Genomic DNA, 9,654 nt, shown 5'->3' with positions numbered 1-9,654 from the left:
ATTCTGGGGTTATGAGTACTTTCATGCTCATTCATTCTGTACACACACTCTGACACGGATACACACAGCCAGACGGATCCGGCACATTTGCAACATTTGCTCCTTTCCTGTGGGCTAGTGTCAGATTTCCATAATGAATTCTGCTAGAATGTTGGTCAATCCCAGATGACCTGCAGGGATACAGCAAGCTTTGGTTGCAGCCTCAGAGAGTGTGTGTGTGTCTGTGTGTGTGGTTGTACTTGCAAACATAGTGAGGACAAACGTATTTTAGTAACAGAGTGATGACATTTTTTGAAAATGAGGACATTTTGGTCGATCCTCCGTTCTTTTAAGGCCTGTTTCAGGTTGTGGACTTGGTTTTAATGTTCAGGTAACAGTTAAGTTTAGAGGAATGGCATTTAGATGTGATGGTTAAGTTATAGGCCTTGACACACCAAGCTGATGGTCTTGTCGGGCCAGGGCCGGCTCTTGGCATAGGCAATGTAGGTGGTCGCCTAGTGCGCCATATGCTGGAGGGGCGACGCCACGCCGCCAGTCCCCCTTGGCCTCGAGGGAAAATAATAATAAAATAATAATTTTCTATGCCCACTGGCGCCCTCACTTAGTGTTTTCTGTCTAGAAAAAATATATATATTAACATTACAAATAAATAAACAGTGACATGTTCCTAAATTATGTGTGAGCACGTGATGTGTTGTTATTAGGTGCGGAGGTGCGGGTTAGGGTTAGGGCGCCTAGGGCACCAAATTGGATAGAGCCGGCCCTGTGTCGGGCCATAGGTTGCCCTAGTCCTGGGGTGGAAATTAACTTTTTCGCCCACCTGCCGCCGTGGCTGGTGGATACCAAAATCTACCAACCACTCAACAGATTATCTTTTTTTTGGCTGATGAGTAAAACAAATCTAGCAGCCATTTGCATATTTTACCAGTATTGACTGGTGCTAATTTTCAGTCCTCCTTATCAGTTTTTTCAAGTTGATTCAGCATATTGAATGTGGTCGGCGTTGGAGACAGGGGAGCCCTTCAGGATGAAATCACTCTGATTGTCAGTTCGGCTCAGCACACAAGAAGAGAGAAGGGCGGAAAGTAAACAAACGACTTAAGTTAAGAAGGAGTGAGGTCAAAGAAAACTTGTTATATGAGGTAAGATTATTTTTCTTTAGTCATTTAGCTCTTTAGCAGAAGTGTTTCTTGATATTTTGTGTTTTTGTTCACTGGCACACTGTGAATATGATTTGTTCTTCCAACATTGCATTGTGTTATAAATGTGCTAACTGGCTAACTAGGAACAAGACAGTCTTCTGGTTTCTCTTTTTAAATGGCGATTACAGACAACTGCTGTTTGCCAGTATGAAGAGGTACTTCCTCTCATGCAGGTGGAGAAAATACGTACTGGTTAACTATCAGTAAGGTTTGTTCATGTGCAACTTTTGGCCGAGACACGATGATGTGAGGCAACACAGCAGCAGGCTTTTGTCACCACTAGTTCTCTGATGTTGTTTTTTGTGTGTCTGGGCCTTTAGGGTAAAGGGCTTGCAAATGCATTATGTCAGTGAGGGTCCTCACAATTATAGATGTACATGAATGTGTGTGTTGGAAGAATTGAAGAAAATGTGCTCAAAAATTTGTTTTTTTGTGGTTGAGTGCATGCACAGACTTGTGTTGTGGTAAATGTGCCCCTTTATCTTGACGTATAAATTATAGCATGATTCACATGCATCATTATCCAGATATGAGTTTGGCTGGGTTTTTTTGCGCATGTGTATAACCGTAGCACGTGGTCCAGATGTAGTGAGGTTATGTGTCCATTCAGATATGTGTCAGATTTGGGCATTTTTCTGTCTGTATGCATGTTTGAGTGCTTGTTTCGCCGTGTATGCATATGTGTGTGTTTGTCCGCTGCTTCGGAGCATTGAGCTGTGTGATGAGGCCGTACAGGCAGCGGGGGTGCAGATGGTGTACTGAGGCCTGAGGACAGGCAGCCTGTCCATGACTCACACTCAGCAAGCCAGCAGCTCTCTTTCTCTCTCTCTCTCTCTCTACTCTCTCTCTCCCCTTGGTGGCCCAGAAAGCACAACACAACAAGTGTGTATTTGTGTGTGACTACAGGAGGCCACCGAAAATGCGGACTGAGCTGTCTTTATGCATGTGTCTATTTTTGCCTGCTTATATCTTTGCATGTATGTGTGTGTGACAGTGAGTGCGATTGTCCAGGGGAAGCTGCTGACAGTCTTTTCAAGACTGATTTACCACTGCAGAATAGCACAAAGGCCTTTTGTCTGCAGCTTCACTTTTATCTTACACAGTTCGACTTTGTGGTTCTACCTACTGCCATTTTTCCCAGCTCCTCATGAACCTTTCCATATGGAGGAAGAAAGGATTTGGAGCTTCAGAGCTTATATACGGATTTTCCTCCGGCTCTCCCTTTTTTGAATGAGGGATTAGGACTCTAAGGGTCGCAGCGATCATTTTTTATTCAGCACGATCAATACAGGGCGTAACTGTTATTAAAAATCAAAAATTGATCCTTTTTTTGCACAAAAGGGGTGTCATATCTAAAATATTGCGTTTATATTTGGGATCTACAGGAAATGATTATATTGACAGTGCACCCCAGCCCTTGAAGCATTTATACCCAACTTACAGCCCATGGGCAAAATTTGGACCCCAACAGGATGCTGTGTGGCCACCTCAACCATTTTTTTAATCACATTAAAATTAAAGTGATTCACACTCTGAATTGTTTTCATACTTTTAGTATACATAAGGGTCCACAGTGCATAAAACAGCATCAAAATAGAACTTGTTTATCAAAAAAAAAGTCTCAGTGGAGGATCCCCTGCACCCCCCGACAGAGGCCCTAGCTAAGCCCCTAATGTCCTAAAATCCTAGAAACATCCTAAAATCCTAGAAGTGTCCTAAAGTCCTAGAAATGTTCTGTAATCCTAGATATGACCTAAAATCCTAGAAACATCCTAAAATCCAAGAAACATTTTCAAACCCTAGAAATATCCAAAAATCCTCGAAACACGTATGGGGCTGCTGCGACTGGCCCCTAGCCTCCTGTCATTTTGCAAAAGTGGCCCCCAAGCAAAGCAGGTTGAATAACCCTGCCTCAAAGAGTCACTCCTCATCAGGCGTCACTGCTGGAATGGTTTAGGAGTCCGTGTTTAACAGCCCTCTTGAAGGCTTCACCAATTAAGAAAAGGAAATGAAAGTGGTGGCTCCATATTCCTATGGTGTAACGGTTGTTAAAATTCTCAGCCTGGGACCCACAGTAAATTACATGTAGTCTCAAAAGGGCTTATTAAACCACGTTAGAAGTCCTGTCATTTGTCGACCCACCAGACACAGGCCTTGTAGCGAGCTCTTTCAAATCCCGAATGATAACCAGCCTTAATGTGCCAGTCAGCCGTCTACCGCCACAGCTGGGGGCTAAGACTGACATTTCTAGGAGGCCGGCTTCACTGTGTCAGTGGCTGCATTTTTTTGTTTCTACCCAGGAGTCCAAGACATTGGGATTTTTTCATTTTTATTTTATAAAACTAATTTTTTTTAATATGACCAAACAAAAGACAATAAAAACATGACATACTACCTTCCAAAATAGCTAGTAATGTAACATACAAAATCATCCACAACCAGAATCTGACGACATTTTGCTGGTGGGAGAATAATTATTTCCCTCCATGGATTCATCCTGGAGTTGAGGATATATGCTAGCTCGCTCGCTCTTTGACCCGCTGGCTATAGAGGGTAATAAATGTCTGACCAGGCTACATGTTACAGTGTTTCAGCCCTGCTGGGAGCCTGACATTTTTATAGGGTTGTCCTCACCTCATGAGGCCACTGCTGCTTTACAGGAGCTTGATTTTCAATCACACTGATTCTTTAGATATTCCTGACACGGACCATTTTTATTTTCCCACCTGAACTCAGGGCAGCGAGTATTAAAAAATAGCCTGAGACTAAGCAGAGCTAGCAGCTCTGTGAGACTCTACCTAGGCATAGTGTTACTTTGAGCTTAATGCTCGCGTCAGCAAGCTAACATGCTGATGTTAAAGGGTCAGCTCACCCTAAAATCAAAATTACATATTTTCCCTCTTACCTGTAGTATTATTTATCAATGTAGACTGTTTTGGTGTGACTGGTGAGTGTTGGAAATATCGGCCATAGAGGTGTCTGCCTTCCCTCCAATATAATGGAACTAGATTGTTTGTGATGCTCAAGGCATCAAAAACTGCATTTGAAAGACTCAACAGTAATGTCTCTTTCTAATGACTCGCTATTTCTTTTTCCAAAAATCATGGTTCGGTTACTTAAGATAATCCACAAACCTTGTTGTAGCAGTTTCCTGTCTGAGTTATTGTCTGTCTACCAAACTACACCTGCTGACTGTATCACAGCACAGAAGGAAGCGTACATCTACTGCTAACACAGCGACCACCACTGAGCTAACGTTAAAGCTCAGCCAAGGAGGACGCCATTTATGTCACACTGTCACGAGCACGAGCCTCCCGTCCATGTGTAGATGCACGCTTCCTTCTGCACTGTGACACGGCAGGCCGCAGGAGGGTGTAATACAGAGAGAAAATAGTTCTCGCCAACACACACTAGCTCCCAATGGGAATGTGATTAGTTTTTATGATCAAACTTTTAATCCAAAGCAAATTATAATTTTAATTTGATGATGGCACTAAATGAAAAAGTAACAGCTCCACACTGCTAGGATGGCTCATCCACGGTAGAGTTTAAAAAAAAGAATAATAAAATACACATCTGAGTCTGTAAATAAGACCTTTTCTAAAAATTCCTCGAAAGTTGACTTTGCAAAGATGCGAGGCTTTCATGTGACAGCTTAAAAATGCACTCTACAAAGCAGAGAAAGTATGCAAGTATTTCGGTCCCGCTCCCTCTGCCTCTCCAATTATACTTGATGTGTCTGCTTGGCTGTCTCCTGCTTTCCTCTGAGGACAGAGATAAAGATGGAGATGGAAACAATGTATTCCTGCACCCCTTTACATGCATTGGAAACAAATAAGCACACTTATACATTACCACAAACATACCAGCAACCCAGATCTAAAGATTTAAGACAGACATGCAAGCACAAAAAAATCACATACACACACTCATGTCTGCTTTTTTGCTCGCACTATTTGTCTACATGTAGATGTGGAGAAGGAGCGACAGTACAGTGTATTTGAGCATGAGTGGGCTGATGTGGTGCTGGCCTTACATGCATGAGTAAGACTGTACAGTACATGGCTTCAATACCCTGAAGGCCTAGCAATGAGTAGTAACACACTGACACAGTTATCAGAGCAGACTAATTGGGTCTGGGACTGTGTGTGTGTGTGTGTGTGTGTGTGTGTGTGGTGTGTGTAGGAGATACTTGCATGTCTTAATGTATGTGTGACCCTTTCATTTGTCTGGAGCCCTGTACACTGTGTCTGTTCTCCTTCACCGCGCTTTCACCTCTTAACCTTCTCAAATGCGGCTGTAAGAAAACCAAGTGTGCGTTTGCATTTATGTATACGTCCATCTGCTCACGGGCGTCGTGTCCCTGCATGCATCAATGACTGCATATGTCACATGAGTGGCGCCATCCCTCTATGCTGTCTTACCTCTACTCCCGTACGTCTTCTCAAATTCATACATTTCTCTGCTGCCAGGGAAAAAAGAAATCTCAGATGTGTCAGAGTTTTTGAAGGAAGCTGTTGGCAAATGATCACGCACTCCTGCAACCGTCTGACCCAGTTTCAGTCCTCACATCGCCACGGTTAACATGCTGAGGGATACTATGCATTATACACACAAAAAACACAAAAATACTGGCTGTAACTTGCACAGTCGCCACATTACAATCAGATAGTTTATCAAAGCTGCAAGTTCACGCATGCAGGTGTACTGCATGTTTCACCAATGCAAATAATTCATAATGAAATTTTGAAGAGTCCCATCATTAATCCAGTCTAAATCAGTCGGTCTGGGAGCAGGAATTTAATGAGTAAATTAGAGCGCTGCGGCACTACGCTCATCTGTACTCACGCTTGTGATCTATTCTGTTTCATATCATCTGCGAGCAGGGAGCAGAGACAAAGACTGCATCTAAATGGCTTTAAGTGTGTCTGGCTGTTTCGGAGTGTTTTCTAACCTGGTTTTCATGCTACATCTTGTCGTTGTGTCATACGCAGTGAGTGATGATCAGAGGTTGGGGGTCTGAATGGGAATACGCGCTGATTGATAAAATTGGAGCAGCTGGAGAGTAAAGAGAGGCAAGGAAGGAAGGAAAGAAGGAAACAAACAAACAACAGAGGGAGGGCGGAGAGGAATAAAGGAATGGGAGCAGAGAGAGAGAGAGAAGGAGGATAGGAAGAAGAAGGAAAGGATGATGGATAGAATTCACAGAAGAAACAAATGAATAAGTAAATGGAGGAAGCAAGGAGCAGGACAATCAAATGAGGGAATGAAAAAACAAGGAACTAGATGGGAGGAAAGGAATGAGAGGGGAGAGGTGTTTAGGAAGGAGAGAAAACAGCAAAAGGCAGAAGTAATGAAAAGAATGAGGGGATGGACATGAGCAGATTATAAAACAATGGACCCCTGGGCACAGATATTCAAAAGGCATCACCACCTCTCCTAAATGCAGACTTTGTGGTGGTTTTGTCGTTTTGTGTCTCTTCAAAGCCGTTTTGTGTCTTTTTTGGTCATTTTGTCTTTCTATGTAGTTGTTTTGTGTATTTTTTAGGCCATCTTATGTCTCTTTGTAGTTGTTTTATGTCTCTTTGTGGCTGTTTAATGTCTCTTTGTAGTTGTTTATGTCTCTTTGTGGCTGTTTAATGTCTCTTTGGAGTTGTTTTATGTGTGTTTGGAGTCATTTTGTGTCTCTTTTATTAGTTTTGTATTTCTTTGTAGTCATTTTGTCTCTTCAAGATCATTTTTAGGGTTTTTGTTTTTACATTTTGTGTCTCTCCGAAGTTGTTTTGTGTCTCTATTAAGTCATTCTTTAAATTTTTGGTCGTTTTGTATTAAGTCATGGTCAGTTTTCTCATTGAGGTCATTTTTTCGGTCCGTTTTTGTCATTTTGTGTCTCTCTAATCATATTGTGACTCTGTAATTCTCTGTATTCATTTTGTATTTTGTGGTTGTTTTGGCTTTTTCTGAAGATTGACAGTTACCTTGCATTTTCTTGGTGACTTTTGTGTCTCTTTGAGGTTGTTTTTGTCTCTTCGAGGTCATTTTGTGTCTCTTTGAGGTCATTTTGTGTCTCTATTAAGTCATTTTGGTTTTTTTTGTAATCATATTATGTCTCTTTGGGGTAATTTGTGTCTCTTTATAGTCATTTTGTGTTTCTTTATGGATCTTTTGGCCCTTTTTGTTGTAAAGTTGTGTCTCTTGATAGTTCCATTGTATCTTTTTGAGGTCATTTTGTGTGTCTTTTGGTAATTTTGTAAGTCTTTGTAATCATTTTGTGTCTGTTTGCGGATGTTTGGGCCCTTTTTTAGTTTGGCAGCTCCATTGCATGCTTCTGCAGTCTTTTTGTGTCTCTTTGGGGTCATTCTGAGTGTCTTTCTGGTCGGTACGTGTTAATTTGAGTGACAATTTTCAGGTGAAAGCCAGGGGGTGCCCTGACACTTTGGGCTCCTGGGCCTTCGCCCGGTAAGCCCATTCAGTAATCCATCCATGGGGTGCGAATGAATGGGATGGAGAGAGAGAATGCAGTATGGGATATACATGAGGGGTGAAGGTGGGAAAGTTTTAAAAAATGATGAATGAAGGGATAAAGGAAGAGAGGATCAGGGACGTGAAACAGAAGGACACCAAAGAAAGAGAGAGGAGGGGATGGAAAAAGGACAGAAGGACAGAAGGCAGCAAGGAAATAGAAGAGGAAGCAGCAAAACCAGAGAAATGACAGAATGAAAGGAGGAGAGGAAAAAGGTCACATTTCAAGTGCTTTTATGGGTGAAAGACAGAAATAAAAGAGCCGTCACTCCACTGAGACTCCCAGTTGAGCCCATGAATGGGTCGCTGGCTTCACCACGATACTCGCTGACCTGCATAACAGCCACCGATTAACACATTGTCACATCTGATGCCAACTTGATCCAGCAGCACAGAGGGAGGGGAGGAGGGGGTCACAGTGATGGCGTGTGTGAGAGACGGACAGAAACACAGACAGATATTGACAAAGAGAGAAGAAGAAAATCCAGCTCCAGCACCATAAGCCAGACATTAGAGTGTGTGCATGTGTGTGTGTGTGTGTGTGTGTGTGTGTGTGTGTGTGTGTGTGTGTGTGTGGGTGGGTGGTTGCAGTGACGGCACAGTGACAGTAGGTGTGTAACTAATGATGCCGCCTCATAATGAGGCCGACACATCCGTTCACACTCACACATTCCCATTGCTCGACCCTCATTATTCCGCTGTGGATTTACAGCCGCAGACTGATGCGCATTTGTGTGCATATTCAAAAGGCCAGCCAGATTAAGAGAACGGTATTAAAAAACGGATTCAGACGGAGACCAAACGCTCATCTTTCATTATTCATATCTGGTTTAATGGCTGTATTCTTCCGCCTCGGAGGAAAGCACAAAGAGAAGTAAAAATTGAGATGAGAGGAAGAATGACAAAATGAATAGACAGAGACGTGGTAAAAGGGGTTAGTGAGAAACATTATCTTTGATGTACTCGAGTGAATCAGCTCATTACAAACCAGAAAGAAAAGTATAAAAAATCTCCAACACCCACACACACCCACGGAGGAGAATACAAAACAATCTTCAGTAGCCCACAGAGGCACAATTGGCAGTTTAAAGCACGCAGTGAGAGACAGTTAGGTAGACAGAAAAAGCAAAAAGAGAAATGAAACATTTTGGCATTTTTCTGGCCCACTGCACTGAGAGTATTCCAGGATGGAGGAAACTCTTTATACTCCTTCCTCACTCCCCCCCAGGCCTCAATCTGCCTTTCAGCTGCCTCCCTCAACACTTTCCCTCACCCTCTCTTATCCATTCACTTTCTCGACACCCCTCCCCTGCTGTGGATTTACACCCGCCTCCTCCAAATTCCACTCAGTTATTTTCATTTTGGGTAATTTTTTATTCCGCCGATGTTTATTCATGACCGAGGTTCTGAGAGAGAGATAAGAAGCCGAGTGCTGAGCTGGCCCCGAGGGCGGCGAGGGCTCCAAGTCAGTCTCTGTGCACACAAACACTACTGGAAGACACCAGCGCATGTTTGCATACACATGCAAACCCTCCCACAAACACACAGTGTTTCGGTTTCTCGTCACGTACAAACAGAGGTGTTTTGCCTGTGCACAGTGGTGAAAGAAGTATTCTGATCTTTTGCTAAAGTAAAAATACTTATACTACAAATGTGAAAATACTCTGTTACAAGTAAAAATTCTGCACTGAAAATGTTACTTACATAAACATAAATTAGTGTAACCAGGAAAATGTACTTTAAAGCATTAAATGCAAAAGTAACCAATGCAGACAAATCAAGAAACCCCCAAATTATATTTTAAAAAAATGAATAAATAGAAAAAACACCCCCAAAATTCAAAATTATTTCTAATAAAAAACATCCCCAAAAAACTCAAAATCATAAAACAAATAGAAACCCCCCCCAACCCCAAATTATATTAAAAAAA

The sequence above is a fragment of the Plectropomus leopardus genome, chromosome 14, assembly GCF_026936395.1.
Source record: "Plectropomus leopardus strain MGB_pleo_1.0 chromosome 14, ASM2693639v1, whole genome shotgun sequence".
Classification (NCBI taxonomy): domain Eukaryota; kingdom Metazoa; phylum Chordata; class Actinopteri; order Perciformes; family Serranidae; genus Plectropomus; species Plectropomus leopardus.
Note: the sequence above shows the minus strand (reverse complement) of the source record.